Genomic DNA, 19,388 nt, shown 5'->3' with positions numbered 1-19,388 from the left:
TTAGAACTAAGCCAGTCAATGCTTGTCTTGTATGATGATGAAGCCTTCTCCAGTAGTGTTAAGAAAACTAAATTATTCCAATGCATTTCATTCAATACTTTTGTATTTTCTTTCAACAACAAAACAAAACAACAAAACAATCAAACATTTTTTAAACAAGCAGCACTGTTTTTGTTTGATGCTTAAATGAAGAGCAATGAAAGCAATGTCTTAAATGAAGGATTTTGATGTTAAATTATCAATCAATAGAGCTGTACGGAATGCAGCTGATGTTTAGTGTTGTAACACAACATATCAACGTTTCGATTGTATGAAACCTTCTTTATTTATTGTTCTTCCCATTTCTACCCCGATTTCATATCTCACACACTCACCCAGCTAGCTCTATAATTTAACCGTTGATGAAGCAATTTTGTGTACAATTTCATCATTCAATCCCAATTTTTCTTTCTCAGCGTCTCGTATGCACATGTAAATCAAAATTTGAACAAACATTTGTGCAACTCTCCGAACGTGTGTATGTGTGCTGTGAGCAAAAGCAAATTTCGCACCACGCGCTGCTCTGCGCACCGGTGCTGTAGAAAATGTAACAAATCCAACACCATTCATCTATTCAAATATTGAGTTATAATGATTGCTAATTTCCTTACATTTGAAAGATGTTGAGCCTGCAATAGACGAACAAGTGTGTGCATTTGTGTGTGTGTGTGTGTGTGTGTGTGTGTGTGTGTGTGTGTGTGTGTGTGTGTGTGTGTGTGTGTGTGTGTGTGTGTGTGTGTGGGTGTATGTGTGGATTTTTTTTTATCTTTGCACTCGCTGCATGATCCACCCAGCACTAGAGGAAAACGTCTCAAATCGAATGATGGCTCAAAAGGAGAAGCACAATTGAGCACACACCAACGCACGTGAAGCATCGATGGAAATGCTGCGATAGAAGGAAGTAATCTCAATTCGAGCCATCCGGTTTCGGTATGTGCGCTGCACGGATGCCAGGCTAACGGGGCGGGAAAACGGGGGAGAGCAATCACTGCCATAAGCCTTTCAACGTTTATATACGCCCGAGAGACAGGGCTGCGTAAGCCTTTGAACGTACATTTCCCCTTCGACTGCATTCAAGAGATGGTATAGTCGTCGGTGTATGATCATTACCAAAATGCGTCATATCAAAACTCTACTAACCTAAGTGTAGAAAGGATCAGTGACAAATCCTCTGCTTTGATTGTCGAACACTCTTCAAAATCAACTCATGTCTACAATCTGTAGCGAAAGCTATGTTGTGTATTTATTCATTCGTTTGTTCCACGTGGGTTTGACTACATTTTTACAGTTTTTTGAGTCACTTTAATGTATTGCATCATCCAGATAGTGCACAAAATAACAACTTAATTCTATCATTGACCAACAAATACCCTACGGTTTGTTTTATAAGACCCTCTTAATAAGTCCTTCCAACGACATGCGATGTACACCAAAAGCTAAATCGATCCAGTTTATTTGATCATCAACTTTTGGAAGAATCTCGTTTGGAAGCTTTCACTTTCAAGCAAGCGGCTCTAAAAAATGCTCCCCCTATGTTTAAATATCTTCTCACTTTCAAACAAACCCTGGCTGCGGAAATGCACCCAGTGCAATGCCATCACGACGAAGATGTGCTTTGAAACTCGCACGAGGTTCGAGCTACGGCTATTGCTTTTATCCGGTTCCGGACCTTTGCAGACACGACGCGACTGGAGCTATATTTCCTGAGCAAATATTTGCCCTGCTTACCCCCTAGGTTGCATGCTTACCACTTGCTCTCACACACACTCACATGTTTATGTGTCTCACATTGGTACACTATCGCACCATTGTCTGTGGGAAAATATGCAATTGCTACCGGTTATGAAGTCTGGAAACCGCTTGCCCCCTGTCTGCTAAAGTTCAACGGTATCATGAGAAGTTACCGGGGTTAGAGTACTAACAACTTCAAAAGAAAAGACGAAGAACGTATTGAAAGCTTAACTTCCAGTGAATTTACCCAATATTTCTCACAGCTAAATGCCTTCGACATCTCTCCCTATGTACAAGTGATAATTTAACCGTTGGAAGGTATCTCCTTTCCCAAATCAACAAACCATTTGAAAGTGCGTCATTTGATTGCAACACATGTTTGCGTTTAATGTGTAACAACTTCTTGCATAATTTTTATATCAATTTGCAACAATTTTCATACATTATAAACAATCACGACGAAGATAGATTATCAGCAGTGGAATAATCGCGCGGCCCAATTTGGAACCTCTTATGAGTGTGTTGCGTCTTGCGATTGTTTTCCACATTTGCGGTATATCTGGAGCACATCAAACGTTGACGTTGATAATAATCGACAACCGCAATGAAACTATTTTTGTCATTAACGCTTCATTTGAATGAAAAGCGTTCGGCTATTGTATAAGCACCCAAGTGACTCGTTTTGCGTTTGTTTTTGCCTTCGCACATAACAACACATGCCATCGCGGTTGGTTGCAGATAGCTACAGCTAAGTCGATTTACGCCCCACAAATGACCGAAATAATCTCGTAAAGAGGTTTCATCCTTTGGCATTAACGAGGGATTAGGAACAGGCTCTTGCACAACTGCTTCTTTGCACTAAGAAGCTTGATAGTCAGAATAGAGCATTGTCCTACACAAACATGGGAATTCTTCTTTTCTAACAGTCTGTCCTGCTTGTACTGACAAGCTTATTGTGTATTGCTTGATTTACCAGCAGTTTAAACAAACTGCAATTATATAAAACTCAATGTCATCTTATCTGTAGTTGTGTAAGGCTGAATCTCAATCACCAAAACTCTTCACACATAAATAGTCATGCTCCATGCCATTCTGAAAGATTTCTCTTGTTTCATTACCATGTTTATAGAACACCAACGACGGGAAACGGCATCGATTACATCCTATAAACGTCAGCAAATTGTCGATAATATCCCAGTGCGGAAAAGCACCCATACACGTGTGCAACATGATATGCGTGTGTCGTCAATGGCGTGGCAAAATTCAACGACACGCGAGTCGTCCTCAGCACATAGTTCCTCATGGACAACGCTGAAAATGTGGCACAAGTATAGTGTTGGAGGGCAGTGTGAGTAAAAACTGTAAGATTCCATATCTCTTGTACGGCAAAAAAGAAGGTACACTCTCTAATTAAACAACACCACCAACAACATCTTCTGTTGCTCATAGATTGTTTGTTTACTGGAAAGATGCCTTTGAAGGGCAAGTTTTCCCCGCACACCAACGGTTGTAGTGGTCATCATTCAGTGGTTATGGATCGTTTATTGTTCCGAGACTCCGAGAAATGGTCATAAACTTGTTTACCAGACATCGTTTGTAACAGCTTCAGCTGGATCCCGGGATTGACCGGTTGCTTTGCAGTAACGTGGAATGACGTATGTGCGAATGTAACGAATATGAATTGAACATAACATACCGAAAGGTAATTCTTTCAGTAAGGTGCATCTACAGCAACTGATTCTATTTCAAGGCTGCACGAGACGTGCCATATGAGTGATGGGACATCGTTGTGGAATTAAAATACATTTTGGTTTAAAACTCGGCCAACTCACCACGACTGCACCTATGCGGAAGTATTGTCGAGCACGAGAACTAGTGGTAATGCAATAATACCCAATTACTATGCAAATGACCTTCGTTCGTTTGGGTGGCATAGAACAACACAAAACGTACTGCGTCCCACGTCAGCTGAGCGTAATTTGCAAACAATTGTGCAGAGCATGGGTGTCACACGTTTAAATACTGTGCGCGACATCGATCTGTTTAGAACATGTGGTTTTTGAGATATTAAAGGTGAATTATCTATTCCTTCAGCAAATCGTATCGTAGATTTAAGATACCTCGTTAAAGAGTACATATTATGGAATCAGTTGCAAACCCCACAAGAAGTGTAATTGAAAACCTTCTACAAACGTTGCGTTACAGAATCGTACCAAGGGAGTAAATTGATACTTCTTCGTGCTCCTCTGCGTATTAATCTGTGACAGTGATTGGAAAATGTCTCGCACTGTATATGCATTCTATCGACAAAATTCTATACTCAAAACCACATAGTCTTTGTGCTGTACTGGTGGTAATATCGTGGGAAGTAACCGTTGATCAACGATATGGCGCTAGCCAAGGTCATGAAACGCACGATTTGCATTACAAGTTTGAATCAATCCATCAAGTAATCAGTAAGATTGTACTTATTTAATGGAGGTCAATATCTAAACGCAACTCGATCCAATAACAATTAGCATACAAGCATACTTTTTCTTTATCAATAAGCATTTTAAACATAATATGTCATACTATTATGAGTATAAACGCAGCACATTTTTGGTGTTATTAATTAATTACATCTTAAACAATCCCTTTCTGGTAATTATGATTTATATTAAAATGAGGAAAATCACCTATCTGAGACTTCCAGTCAATTAACAAAATGTGAGCGCGAAGCAATACATAACCCCATACATTAAAACAAAACTTCAGATTTATCAAATTCTGCACTCCTCCTGACCGTCCATGCCTGATGTGTTGTGTGTGGCTAAAAATATGCATAATCTGGGCTGAAAACTTTTCCATCATTCGGCTCTCGATTTCCCAGCAGTATACAAACGTACCAGCAGCAACCTGCGTGGTGTTTGCATCTCATCATCACACACCGATGGCGGGAGCATGCGGAGGGAGGATTTTCAGTTCAATTTCAACACTTGCTCTTTTTCTCCAACTCCAACTACCCAAACGTGGCGGCTCTTCATTTCTCCCCTTTTGCCCCTGTTTACCGATCAATTATCGCTTTCTGGTCACGTTTTGGAATGAAGTCAGACGCCGCAACATTTTGACGCAATACATGGTTGCCATCTACAACCGATGCACCTATCTATAGATATGTCGGTGTTTGTATGAGCGGGATGGTGGTTTACCTTTTGTACTTCCTCTCTTCACTCGGTAGTGTGCTCCACTTGGTATGGGCCGGTATTGAGACAAAATGATTTTCCCCGAGCCAGTGTTACCGCCAATGTTAATGCTCGGCGGTCACACCATTTTGCATGAACATAAATTTTGAAGCTCTCTGCTGCATACAGGAAGTGTTGCAAAAACACGGCTACTAATTTAATAAAGTGACTACTGTCTATGAGAAAATAAACACCAAATTCAGTGCTCATAACAGCCAATCTCTGTTATCGGCTATGTCAGTTTTACAGAACATGGGTTACATGGGCTGGGCCAGTTTTACAGAACATGGGTTACATGCTGGTATTTGTTATCAACTGGGAAAAATGCTTTGAACCAATCCGTCGTACCATCAAACATCAAGTTTTATCACGTTTATCTGTTACCATCGATCACCTCTCTCTCTCTGTCTCCCATATATGTAGCTACATCAATGAGTTTGACAATGAAGACCTTTTGAATAATGAGTTCAAACGCATGGTACATAGCGTTGTCTTTTAAGATAAGTTTCACTCGCGAAAAGAACCAACTGATAATGGTATCTGCTTTATTTCATATGAATGAATATTAATAGCTCGACTTGGGTGCTATCGATTTACTGTAGTTAACAACTGAATAAGTAATAAATAATTATTTACATAAAATGTTTCATAAACATTAATAACATAATCATTTTATTATAAGTCATATAATTTCAACCGATAAATAGTTTCATGAAAAATATTATACATGTTGATCAAAAGTGGGTGGTCTTTGAGCACATAGCTCGTAGGCTCGTGGGCTTCCCAACCTACTAGGCTCAATTTTCCGCGGTGAAATCGAAAATGATTCACCACCGACGCTCGAAACAAATAGCTTCGGCGGCCTTCAAAGCTGAGCTAAAAATCTCAATTCACCGTGGATCAATGCGATCGAGAGAAACGCAAGTAGAAATGAAACAGAAACAAAAACCCAAATGGAATCACAAGACGATCCTTTTGCTCGGCTCATTCCTCAACTGTAGGAGTGTGGCAGGAGTGCACCAACAACAGTGAAGGCATCAGCATCGACCATCCACAGTTCCCCGAGACAGTTTAGTTGAGCAACATTCTTGAGATTCTCTTTCGTAACCTCTTAACACCTTATAGCCGAGGCGAGATTCTTGGGCGAAGGGCATCCAATTCCTAGGCTGGCGTCTTTTTTCCCATCGCCGTCAACGAGTGACGCATACGTATCGCGGTGACTGAATCACTCATTAGCCATCCCTAGATTGTTCTTCACTTTCCACCTGCCGTGACGAGGTAAGAATCGGGCTCTTCTCCTACACCTTCCCTCGCATGGCGAACGACCGCAGCACCAACAGACACGCTCTTGACGCTAGATCAGAGCAATGCGCATCATGTCGCTGACTTTGGAACAACGGCTCGAAGCATAAAAGGCGATAGAACAAGGAGGCAAGCAAAGGAGCAAACTATGAGCCCAGCATCGGTAGGATTCCAACCTTTCTATGCACCTTTTCCTGGGTTGGTTCCATCTTTCGTTCCGTTTCGTCTCGCGATCACTCTTTTGCCCGTATCCGTTATGGTCGTCTTGGCGCTATGGGAAATGGAAAGAATTCCTTTACGACAACTGGCGCAACTGTAGCACCATTGTCGGATGCAACAAAAAAGAAGGAAGGAAGGAAGTGCCTCGAGGCTCAATCCCCAAAGCAAATAAAGCTTTACCTCTGACAGATGTGTATATGATCCATGGTGGGAAAAAAGCACTCATGCTTCGTTTTCCGATCATAGGGTCATAGAACGATACGGGGTGAGACGAGTTCAAATTAAATTTTATCATTATTTCCACGGTTGCTGTATTATGGAATTCTTCTACCTCAAAGGAAATTATTCGTCAAAATTCTTCAACATAGGTATTGCAGACTAAGCAAAGAACAAAATACGATTGAAATCTGACGTTTTATTATAACAAATTCCAGCATCCAATACATAATTAGAAAATAATGTTTAAACATATTCTGTTCAATATTTGATGTTGATGATCATGTGCAACAAACAAAACTAACTGACTAAATAAAAGCAATCATTTCTAATTTTTACCCTTTCAATTGCTTAATAAACAGTACACCACCATCATCTGAGGTAATAATGTTTAAAAATCAATTAAGGTACGACTGTCTTTCAGCTTACTTCATTCCGTCTGCTGATGATGCGTTAAGCATTCATGCAACATAGCAAAAAATGGCACAAAACAATAGCGTGCTTGACGTCGCCAAACACACTGGGACGTCCGGAGCAACAATTCGTTGTGATACGATCTTTCAATAGCCATTAATGAAACCGAGCGCAAATAGAGAGAATAACAAACCACCGAAAACACTCTCAAAAACACAAAGCTGGGAGGAGCAAAACCGGGTGCTTATTCGTCATTTGCACGAAATTGTGGACCTCGGGACATCGGAATGATGCGGAGCGTGCGTGGAGAAAGTTTCCAACTTCTTCCGCGTCCCGTCAGTCGCGACCGTTAATTGCTTACTTGTAATAACAATTATGTACTAGCCCGTACAAAAATACAGCTTTGAACCAAGCCTCCCACTGTCATCTTTGCAATGACTTTGTCTTTACATCATCATTAAATATAGTGAAAGGATGTTTAGATATAAACTATCACTCATATGACGATAAGTGTGCGAACTTTATTGGTGAAAAGTTGATCGAGAAGAATTCCATTCACCAATAAGAATGAAAATGATCGAACAGTGGCTTGCGGTTTAACTGGCTGAAGGCTGGGTATTGAAGCCACCAGTACTTTCTATGGACATTGGTCCAGGGGTTGTGGCCTCTATACGTTTAAGTATTTTAAACAAAAGTTCTAAATTTCACATCATTGTGCTCTCGCTTGGAAACAGAGCCTATGACCAAGAACATGCGTTCTTACACGTGAAGTTGAACCCTACAGTCGTGAACCGGAACGAGCCGCGAATGTTTCCCAAGGTTCCCGAGGGCTCTAAAAACGACGGTGACGATGAAGCGGCTACAAAAACTCCCTACTGCCCTTCACGCTTCCCTTAGTTTGGGTAGATTGCGCGGATTGTAGGTCTTTGCTGACTGAGAACGAGAGCAGCAGGTAGTGGTGCAATCAAGAACGACAACAACAAGTGATGGACTGGAATTTACAACATGTAATTGAATTTAAATCGTTGTTCCGGTCGGGAGTGGAAAAAGTGTCGGGGAATTGCTTGTCCAACCCATTAAATTGTGTTCTATAATCAACGACCTAGTCATAGTAGCTCGTTGATAGAAGCATTTTGGAACCTAGCACATACCAAAATGAGCAATAAAAAATGTGAAAAGTATCATTATCTTGGAAAGTGTTGTGAGCTGTGAAACATCACGTGGAACTGCGTATTGCTTTAACATTAATGTAGTTTATTACATTGAAATTGAGCATTTTTGTTTTTACAGCAATGATTAATGCTGTTTATTTATGACCTATTCTTATAGATTGAATTTTACAGAAACTTCAGGCCTACCTTTAAGCACCAGAACAAACACAGTTCTTAAATGAAGGGCTCACACAAACCTACACACGGACATAATGCTTTCAAACGGGCCACTACCATGCCAGCAACCTTCTCGGAAACATAATAATATTTTACTGTATGCAATCTCCGGCACTGCATGCCATGTGCATTCGCCTGTGACATCCCTTTCGACGTGAAGTCTTCCCCGCCGGTAAACCGACGGGCAGTGTTGACCTCTTCGGGGTCCAGATGGAAAAGATAAGAGTGATGTAGCGTTACTTTAATTTTAAGCAACTCTATCAGTTCCACTTTTCGTTAACAATTTGATGCCATCAGTCAGCTTATGCATGGTGGCTTTTGCCCTACGCCTGGACATTGCATTCCTTCTCTTCTATATGACGGCCGTACTAGCCCAACTGGCTCACCAAGCCAGAACGACGCCTCAGAGGTATATGTCATACGCGAAGGTTTGGAAGCGTAGAGCCATTAAATTATGCAAACGAATTCCCGTGAATCCAGTAGCTCGGACACGGACGAAAAACTGATTCGACTAGTGATCTTGCTGACTGCCAACCGAACAGTGATGTGCGAGAACCGACCAAGGAATTGTTTTACATTTTTTGTTCGAAATTAACGTTAGTTTACTGAATTAGACAATAAAACGTGATGGGAAAAGACTATTGTCAACATAGGACCGAATACAACTTCTCCACCGAAAGGAATTTCGAAAAGAATAAATCATTAAACCTGCGATATCTTCCTTCAAGGATTCATTGTAGCAAAGTGGTGGGAACAATTCAACACTTTTTCATCGATGTATATAAATTCTTAGTTTGGTCTGTTTCCCCTCCCTTTCTGCTTGATAACTCTTTCTCTCTCACGGTGCTCCGAAAATTATCTTCACTCAGGATGTAGTCGAGAAATTTGCAATAACTGACTTCCGCTCAAGATAGAACAGGTAAGAGCGAAAGGAAAGCACAACACCAATAGCCACAACGTACTGTGTGCGACTTGTCTTGTTCTGTGGCGTAAAAGCAATGCCCTGTGAACGGAAGCCACTTTCGATCTAATGCATCCACCCAAGGTTCAAATGCGGCCAAGTTGCCGTCGAAGGTCAAGTGATTTCAGTGATCGAGCGATAGGAGGATTCTCTGGACAACGATCGACTTCTGTGCGGAGCTGTGCTTTTTGATTGCTTTAATACGGCATTATCTGAACGTGCCCATTACCGTCCAGCCGGGGTGAGGATAATTTTGACGAGTAATTTAATGTTTTTCCTTTCGTGCGCTTAACGCCGAGTCAGGCAGGTATTACCACTTGCCAGAGACTGGGCCAGAGCCGATTTTAATGTTCTAATCAAGTTTAATTATTCTTCCGGGAGAGCATCCTTTCGCCTTTCGTTTCCCGTCGATTCGGGTGGAAAATGTTGTTTGTATTACAGTTCAATTTCTTCCGGTTGAGCTTTATAATTAAGCGGCCGCATATACTTCACATCCTCACTCACTTGTTCTGGATCGTTTGCTGGAGTGTGCGTTACAGCCAGCACGTATCGATAATTTTAATGTGAATCAGACAAAAGCTATGAGTATATCACACAATGCTCGACAAAGGCAGCCTACAATTGAGAACTGTTCACTTTTGAAGAGAAATCAGTTTCATAGTCAATCTCTTTGAGAAATTTGGCAAAACATTTCATAAAGCACATCCTACCACAAGGCGAGGTAGCTTTACAATGTGTTTTTTTTTTTCATTGCATGTTGAGCAAATGATGTTGCACCTTACCCAGCATTCTGCTCATGATTATGGATATTATTTCAACAACAGCCAAATGATGGCTCTCTTTTAAAAGCCCTCATTGCAAGCCACGTTTCCTGTTGTGATTGGCGAAACATAATAAAGTTCGGTTTTAATTTTGTAGCAATTATGTTTGGCTGCAAGATGGGGGGAGCCAAAAATGGTAAATTTTACATCGCTCCACTCGTCTGGTCATTTTTATCCACTTGCCCGATTGGGCCTCCGAAATTTTGTTGTGTTTTCGTGCTAATGACATACGCGCAAAAATACAACGCTGCATTTTCGCGTGTTACAGATCCTACGAGAGAGAAAAACAAGAGAAGACGAACTTGATTGCTTCTTTTCTGCACTGATGTACTTTTCGCACCACATTTCAGGCTGTCAGTCAGTGTTCTCTAGTTTTTCTTTCTGATATCAGCTTTTGTCGATGAAGGTATGAATAACGTGTTACAGGGCAAAAAGGCATGCTCCGCCAACCGGCCAGCCAGTCGCGCTCATTGTTCACTTTTCTGCTCGATTGCATCGACAATCCGACCGTTCGATGTTTCCATTCCAACACCTGATCATTCATTATTGGGCCGGTCGGCGGTTTACTTCGTCTGCTCGTTCACCTCTTCTTTACCATTTGCGACACGAATCGCTCAATTTTCGGACCAAGCGAAATTATTTTCCAACATCGGTCCGGGCACACCTCAACACCCGATCGCCTATATATCATTCCCGCTATTGCGATATTTGTTGCTCGATGTATTCGCTTATGAATATTTCATCGTTCCGTGTTCATTTCGCTGCCAACAAACTGGCGCGGTTGCAAGCTCCACCGATGTACAAAAGGACATAAGAATCCATTTTTAGGGTCTTTTAAGACACAACACCAGGTATGCAGCTCGAGCACCGCGGCTTTGGTGGCCAAAGCCAATCGTCTATCAAAAACATGGAACTGGCTTGTCTGTCTTATGTTTGCCAAGCTTATGTGCCCACCCATTCAAGACACTGCCTCGCGTAGTCAGCTGGACAGTGGGAACTGTCTCGGTACGTTAGCGAAAAAGTTCATCCAACACATCATTCGAATTCTTCCATTCGATTGCCCAAAAGGTTCCCATTACGAATCACGCTAGTGCTTTTGTGTCGTGTTCCGGCTGCATCCGTTTGTTTTCCACCTCAAGAATCGATTCCCAACTGTTACACATTGTTTGCACAAAGCATAAGCAGAGGGGAAAAAAACTTATCCTAAATCCAGAACAGGTTTATGTTGCCAATCTTGCCGTAGTCTCTGTCCCCTTTAGCTCGCCCACTTTCCCCGGCGCAGTGGTCCTTATTCCTGTGCATGCTTCTGGGCACCGGCAATCCTAAACCTGTTCGTCGTTTATTTTATTCTTCACTCGAAGCGTTCGTGCTCTCGCGCCCCCTGCTACTCCTGCGTGGCTAAAGACAAAAACAGCCGCAAAAACGACCCAACGGCAAACCGTCGCCAGACGAGAATCAAGCGTTGAGAACTGAACTGCATGTTTTATATGTTCGCGCTAGCCACATTTGGGGCTGCAGCGTCTCCCTGGACAAGTACTGTTTTATTTGGGTGTTCATTTACTGAACGTCGTTTCTGCGTTTGTCCAAACCTGTTTTTGGTTCCATTACTGTAACAGACGCATCACTACCGAACCATTCTGACAATCAGTAAATAAATTGAGCAGTTAAAAATTCTTATCAATGAACTAAGGGACCGGTTATGGTATCGTGCCTGTACGCTATAGAAATGAGTTTTGACTTCATCACAATGAAGCTGTAGCAAATGTGGACGACTTGAGTTTCAACAGCATTAGTGGTGGCACTTTCAAACCATCCTCCCAGTGTGATTAAGCACTGCCATCTAACAAACGCCATAAACAATCCAACTCAAGTTCAAGATCGCAGACAACAACGCAGAGCTGAAACCAGTCCGCAATCGGGTTCGTTTCTGTCACTGGAAGCGTAACAAATCCCCGTGTCTCTGGAGCTCTGAACCCGTTGTACGACTGCGCGAATGTGCGGCAAACAGCATCGATCGATAAATAAGCCATCGTTTCCGGCTGATAGTTTGAGGTTTCCAGCCCGTTAGCATAACCGCCCGAGTTTGCGCGAAGTAAACGCAGAGTAAGAACGGAGGCAGTGGCGGGAAATTATGATCTGATTTGGATGGGTTTTAGTCTTTGTTTTGGTTTTGCTTCGTCGCGATCGTTAACGGATTAGCCGGGTCGTGCAGGCAATACAGACGGTTGGAAGGAACGAAACGCCTATGATCTAGGCGAGTGCGAGTAAACACGGACACGGAGTACGAGCTTTTTCTTCTCCCTGCCGAGGTCAAAGGCACCATTTTTCATCGATCCTGATCCGTAACGAGCAAATGCAAGAAAATACAAAAAGCACGACTGTTTGCTGGTGGATTTGTGGTAGTAACATTGCAAGAGGAAAAGCACACTCTGCCGTAGCACAAATGAACTTCTAGCTAACGATCGCATCTGCACCAGAACCAAGGCAGCAAGGGGAACTGCAAACCATTTTACCAACCATTTCGCAAGCCAGATTTCTTGCACAGTACCGTTCGTTTACGATGGTGGATTCGAACTGTTTGCACGACCACTGAACACTACTGGCTTTGTGAGCTTTACTGTTAGATTTTATTGTTTGCTGTGTCTATCGCTCTTGTCTATCGGGTTGGTGCAAAAACTAGCTTTAACTATTCATGAACGAGCATATAAAAAATCAATATCTTATTTTTAATCGAACGATGCGCATTATTAGATGTTTTAGAATTATAAGTCTATTAAGCAACATTGGAATTTTAAAGAAACTGAAATTATAAATTAAATTACCCCAAAATAATCAGTCAAATAATATCAAATCAAATCAGTAACCTAACATTACAATGTTTTTGTGCGGTTCTGGTAGTTTTAGCACACACATCTGAGTATTATTGTAATGGTTTTTCAAAAACCTATAATTGTTTGCATGACCGCAGTCAGAATATCGGAAGCAATGTATATCTTATCTCATCGTGGAAAAAAACTCTTATCAATACGATCATGCTCCTCTTATCAATATGATCATCACAACAAACTGCCAATATGCTACACACATTAATGTCAAACAAAGTTAGTTTGTTTGCTGTTGTTAGTTTCTTTCGTGGATCTCACTGTCATCGACGTACCACCACGATGGCAGCTAACAATGACACACATGACCGCGTAACTGGACGGCTCGACGTGTTCGTGCTCGAGAGAGATAGGAAAATAATTTGCGACTAACTGCACCTCGCACCGCAATTTAATGAACTTGCTTGCTGGGCGACAAGTCTGGTGGTTCAAACCGTTGTATCGGTCATGACACCGGTTCCGGAGCAAACGGTCCCTTCCCACTGCTACTCAGCTGAGTTGTTCAGCTGAGGTGCACGAGTGCGCGGTTTATCGCTCACTGTACACGTTTTCATGTGTTCTTGGTTCGACAATGTGCCTAGAATGCTCGATAGCTTTCTATTTTGTTTTGTTACTACCAATCTGTAGCGGTAGTCCTCGGCTCAATTTCCCTCGCTGGTACCTATGCATATAATTTGATTTTCTGTACGCGTTCCCTACGCTAGCCAATCGATACGGCTAACGCTTGCCTGTGGTGTGCCCCGTCCTTCGTGGGCATGAATTCTTAAATACTCCGCCCGCTTGCATTCGATTAGAGATGGTGCCTATGGGTTTGGTACGCCTTTTTTTTGTTATGCAACGATCCGGTACTACTCAGTTACGTGCAATTTTGCTTACACGTTTCATTTTACTAATTAGAAACATGTAGAATATTGTAAACTTCAAAGCATTCTCCCCAGCGATCTATCACAATTATTAAACCGAATGCGTTTACTTTTGCACATTCCAGTGCCAGGGGTTTAAGTGAGAAAAAATACCATTCAAGGTGACCTTTGCCGTAGTTTCAATCACACCCGTCACGGATCTCAAATTGAATTCCTTATTCTCCCCTCCACCCATTCCCCCCTCATTCTAACTAAGCCCAAAATACACCCTGCTCAAACATAGCGCCTTTGCTCTAAGGTCCAAAACACGTCTGCCCATTCCGTCTGTATTTCTCGTTCCATTTCATCGTGGTTGATTTTTACTTTTACTTTTCCGGTTGCCAAACGCTTACGCTTCAAGCGACTGAGGTGAGAACGGAGACCGGCACATAAATAATTTCGTTGACCATTTCATCTCATCTGCTTTGGAGGATTGTTTGGAGCATTGAACACGCTTTTGACTTACGTCGTGGCTTCGGGTTTCGGCGCTGAAAGTGATATGAAAAGTGCTACAGCTTGTGGCCCTTGCAACACTGAGCAAAAAGCACTTTTTCAAACGCTCGTTCAGAAAGAATACACACTTTGGATATGCTTGTAAGAAGCTTCTTACAACAGGAACACAACTGTTAACGAGATCCAGTGGTTTGAAACGGTGGAAGATTTCACGGTACAATTTTCACACTCGATCACTTGTGCACTGTGAAATTAGAGCAACCACTCTAGTGGCCGCTCTGGTGGCCAACGAAACACAATCGATCTTTTACACTATGGCCATAAATTCTACCATCCAAATTGCACCACTTATTTCGCTTCCATCCGCCGCGCAAAAGAGGCAGGGTCTCGTTTTGCTGTGGGTGTACGCCGTGAAATATGGTTCTATTTTCGTGCTCACTTAACACTTTTGGTCTGGGCGCAACCGCAGCGTTGGACTATTTTCTGCACCAAGCTCCAGCACATCATCTCTTCTCGCGGGTGGCGATTCGCTCAATCCAAGCGAGCTCCAATAGGTTTCAATTGGAGGGAGTCAATAACGCCTGTCACTGCAGTGCAATGCAAGCTGTCAATGTACCTTCCAAAAAGGCTGCCCTTCTGCGCTGCGTAGGCAACTGGTGGTTGCACTACTACTACTACTACTACTACTACTACTCCCTTCTCCCTTCACTGTCACGCGTGATAACGTCGATTCAATCTCGAGTGTCGATCTCGAAACAGCCGAAATATCTAGGCTCGCACGCGCGAACGTACGTTGCTCCCCGGCTTGCGATCGGCTCAAAGCTTCCGCGGCAACGATCTTTCAGCGACTGACTTAGCGGTTCGGTTGAAAGGCCAAAAAGCTCGTACGGTTCGCTCTCCACGCATTCAAGACGGTCGGCGTTCTCTTCTCTCGCTCGGCTGCCTGGCCATTATTCCATGTTCGCTCTCTTGCACGCCGACCAACCTAAGCGCACGACCGCTTGCCTTGAAACGGGTTTTGCTACACGCCGAACCCCTCACCGCTCTCCCTCCGCTCCACCCCACCGACCGAGTAGCAACGGCCGGTCACCGGCTTCTTGTTCCGTACGGCAGTCCACACCGCACACCTGTGTAGGTCATCCCGTTTCGGTGTAGGGGAAAGCGGGGCAAAATGGGCATGTGGGGCAAAATGGGCACCCTCTATTTAAGCATTATTTCACTACAAAGATACTTTCCATTGCTCAAAATGTATTCCTTAGAGTGTTCTATGAGCACCATGTATGTTTCATAACCCTTACATAACAAATAACCAAGAAAAATGCAAAATAAGGTTTAGTAGCATATAGATATAATTTTTGCCACTTCGAAAATAAGCTTAAACCAGTGTCACAGGGATGCGTTGAAGTTTTACATGATATATTTTTAAAGATATGATATTTCTATACAATTCGTCTGAAGAAAGCAAGGCGATTGAATGCGTATTTTTACTAATATAACAAAAAATACAAAAATGCTTCACGTGGGGCAAAATGGACAGTTACGCTTGGGGCAAAATGGGCAAATGCTTTTGACATCTGGCGCTTTGTGAGGCTATGGTGTTGTATTTGTCGCCTCAATAATGATGACAGCCACAGCTTGAAAAGTTTCAATTTTGTAGATTTCAGCGTGTAAAAATTGTTTTAATGTCGATAACATATTTTTGGAAGAATTTTAAGGGCTTTTCTGACCAGCAAAACAAAAGATAGAACGAAAATACATTTCACAAAACGTGCGCAAAAGCATAGACCATCACCTAAGCGCCGTTGTTGTGGCCCATATTGCCCCAGTGTTTTGACGTTTCGCAGTTTGTTTACATATGCCCATTTTGCCCCAGGGCTATGCCCATTTTACCCCGCGTGTCAAAATAGCTTCTCGTAAAACATCAACTTTTATTTTACATTGTTTTCATGATTTTAAGTTGTTTTCATTCTATGTGGCAATTTTAATCCATAGATAAAGGGTGGAGGCATACAATAATGAAAGAAAAATTGTGTTTTGTGGCATATTTAAAGGAATATTCAGTAAACTGCTTAACATGCCCATTTTGCCCCGCTTTCCCCTAGTTGTCCGATTTCAGTATGTTGCGTGCACCATTTCTTTTCACCTCAAGGGACGGAGCAATGATTCTAACACACATGCTTCTTACCACCGGGAGTGCTCTTGTTCGACGGTAGGTTCAGCAAGAAGCGAGCGTCGTGTGTGTCACCGTTTTGCACGGCAAGCACGCACACTATCATAAAGTGCGCCGGGTGGGTTCGTTCGCCACGATGGCTTCTACGGTTCCACATGGGATTGCATTACCAAGGGCAGCAGCGTCGGGTGGATGGATGCAGTTTTTTGTCCGTCCACTTTCGGTGCCCTATTCTGTGAATATGTATTTTTCTTACACAATGTTTTTGCTTCTACTTTCAAAGGTTTTGTGTTTTTTTAAGTTGCAAGCATGCACATTTTGATTTTATTTGAATAAAACACTAAATTTGCCTATTTCTGAAAAATGCACTTAGTGTCCAATCAAAGGTAAATTTACACTCAATTTTTTTATATTCACCGTAGACTGTATAAATGATTTACCGAATTAGAGATGGAAGGTGAGTTCAAAAACATTCTCCCCCGACGTAATGTGTCAGTTCCATCCAACCTAAATCCAGCTGGTACTGAAAGCAAGTAGTATGCGTTCGCTTAGCAAGCAGTGTAGTTGTGCCTTTCCTGCCGATTTCCAACTGGTACCAGCTACCGGCCGCAAACATTGTTGCCTTTCGAAGGCCAACAAAGAAAATGATCATTCGCCAGGCGTGCGGTTTCCTGTCTCGCCCCCCACCCTCAGGGCTAGTGGCTGGTATGATGCGCACGGTTGTGGGAGGCGCGATCAAATATTGACCGTTTCTCGTTGGTTCGCGGTTTGTTTTACTCTCCTGGACGCGTCATATCGGTCTGACGCACCATACGCACTGTTGATGTTTGCGGACGAACGCAAGCACACCAAGATGCGCTGTCTTTTCCATATGTTTGGTCAGCCGATACTATCATTACAGACAGATGAAAGCATCTACTCATTGCTGATGAAATAATGACTATTTTTAAACAGAGCAAATTTAATGGTTAGTACCCAAAAAGGTTTTTGCGCAACGTGGGAGCATACTGACAATTTGATAAGTCGTGCAGCAAATTCTTATGGTTCTTTAGGTAATTGATATCAGCTCTGTACGTATATTGGACGAATAACAATAAACTTGGATTAACGTTTATCATTATTTAGCCAGCAATTAATCTTGTTTTAATTAATATTGAAATGCACTCTTCAACATGTCATAAAATTACATCATGCTATGCAAAAACCATCAACTCCATCAAGTCATTCGTAATTTCACCAATAAATACAAGTACATCGAGCATTGTGCATCCAGGGGTATATTGCAAGAAAGTATAAAACTCGAGCATTGTGCATCCAGGGGTATATTGCAATAAAGTATAAAACTTTTTTCTTTAGCAACACATATGTGCCTATTTAAGATATCACATACGCAGATTGGCTACGCATCTAAGAGCGGTTCTAAAATTCTCACCTCAAAACAAGAAGTTGATTAAATCATGACTCTGTTTTCCCTCAGAGCGAATTTTGAGCGGTCATAGCGTGCGGATATATGTAGGTCAAGCAGCCGTTCGGACAACGACCCTGCCAATTGCTTATCTTAAATGATATTTTAAGACTTATTGTTCATTCACCATTAAACACGTTAGGTTATCTACTATAATTTAGAGCATTATCATAACGCTTGCATGTAAGAGAATCAAGACATAGGGAGGGATTTCCACAGCGCTATACTAACATTATAATCATCAAGACCGTTTGATATGTATGTGTGTATTTTCAGATAAAAAATTGAAACATCATGCATATTACTAGTGTGCGGAAATAATTAAAGCTGACATAATATGCATGTATCCTAAAATAGTACATGATAGAGTACAGAACGAGCCAAAAATTACCAGCAGCTCAAACGATCCACGGTATTTCACCTAAATCCATTGCCTTCAGAACTGGTTACCTATTTAAACTGGTGCCAAATAGTACAGACGAATGAAAATGTTAGATTTCTTACTAGCATGAGTTTGATATCGCCCACGACACACGTGAAAATTTCACAGGTGGTGATGCGGCTGACTGTCTTTGCGTCGGCGCATCTGAATCATCGTGTCAAATGCAAACACACCCACGGTAATCAAGTACTGAGAAAATCACAGCACAAGAAAATGTGTTATGTGCGCTTGGAAATTCAGAGCTGTGCTCCGTCATATGTTCGAGTGTATGGGAGCCTGTCTCATGTTTCTCTTAAATCTGTACAAGTATTTTTTTCTAATTTAAACCGTCGCCAGGGTATAAATATGCTGAAACTCGTAACGTTCTAAATAGTTATAGCTATTAGTATTAGTTAAAGATTCGCTTATAAAACTAGTCGGATATTCAGGTAAAACGAAAATAAATCGAGCTGGGGTAGTTGTGGCGGTTTCACATTAAAAATGTACGGTGTGAAATTAATTGATTCTTTTCCATAAAATAAACTCCATTTTTCAATTTATCTTTACAAAATGCCATTGTAAACTAATGTAAAATAGATAAATTTGCTTAGCTAACAACAGTTGTACCGCAACGGCTGTAACGGTCGAAAATGCAACACCAAAAACAACTATTGTCAAAACCCAAGTGACATTTTCTCGAAATTGTTTTTTTCCATAGCTGCTCGATTACGCCTGAAATTGTGGATTTGTTTGTGATCAAGTGTGTTGAAAGCACCAAGA

At 41.9% G+C, this 19,388-nt stretch overlaps 1 protein-coding gene across 12 annotated transcripts in view; it reads right to left on the bottom strand.

Annotated features, from left to right (window-relative positions):
* Positions 1–19,388, bottom strand: part of LOC1275084 (FH1/FH2 domain-containing protein 3) — a 70,252-nt gene that overhangs the window by 33,857 nt on the left and 17,007 nt on the right. Inside the window, exon 1 of one of the 12 annotated variants that reach the window (XM_061641981.1) lies at positions 14,566–15,415. The exons of the other annotated variants lie outside the window; for them this stretch is intronic. The gene's annotated coding sequence lies outside the window, so the exon portion shown is untranslated. Of the gene's footprint in view, positions 1–14,565; positions 15,416–19,388 lie in introns of those variants that run through there. 12 annotated transcript variants of the gene reach the window in all.

The sequence above is a fragment of the Anopheles gambiae genome, chromosome 2 (assembly GCF_943734735.2).
Source record: "Anopheles gambiae chromosome 2, idAnoGambNW_F1_1, whole genome shotgun sequence".
NCBI classification, from domain to species: domain Eukaryota; kingdom Metazoa; phylum Arthropoda; class Insecta; order Diptera; family Culicidae; genus Anopheles; species Anopheles gambiae.
Note: the sequence above shows the minus strand (reverse complement) of the source record. Positions and strands in the feature narration are given on the sequence as shown.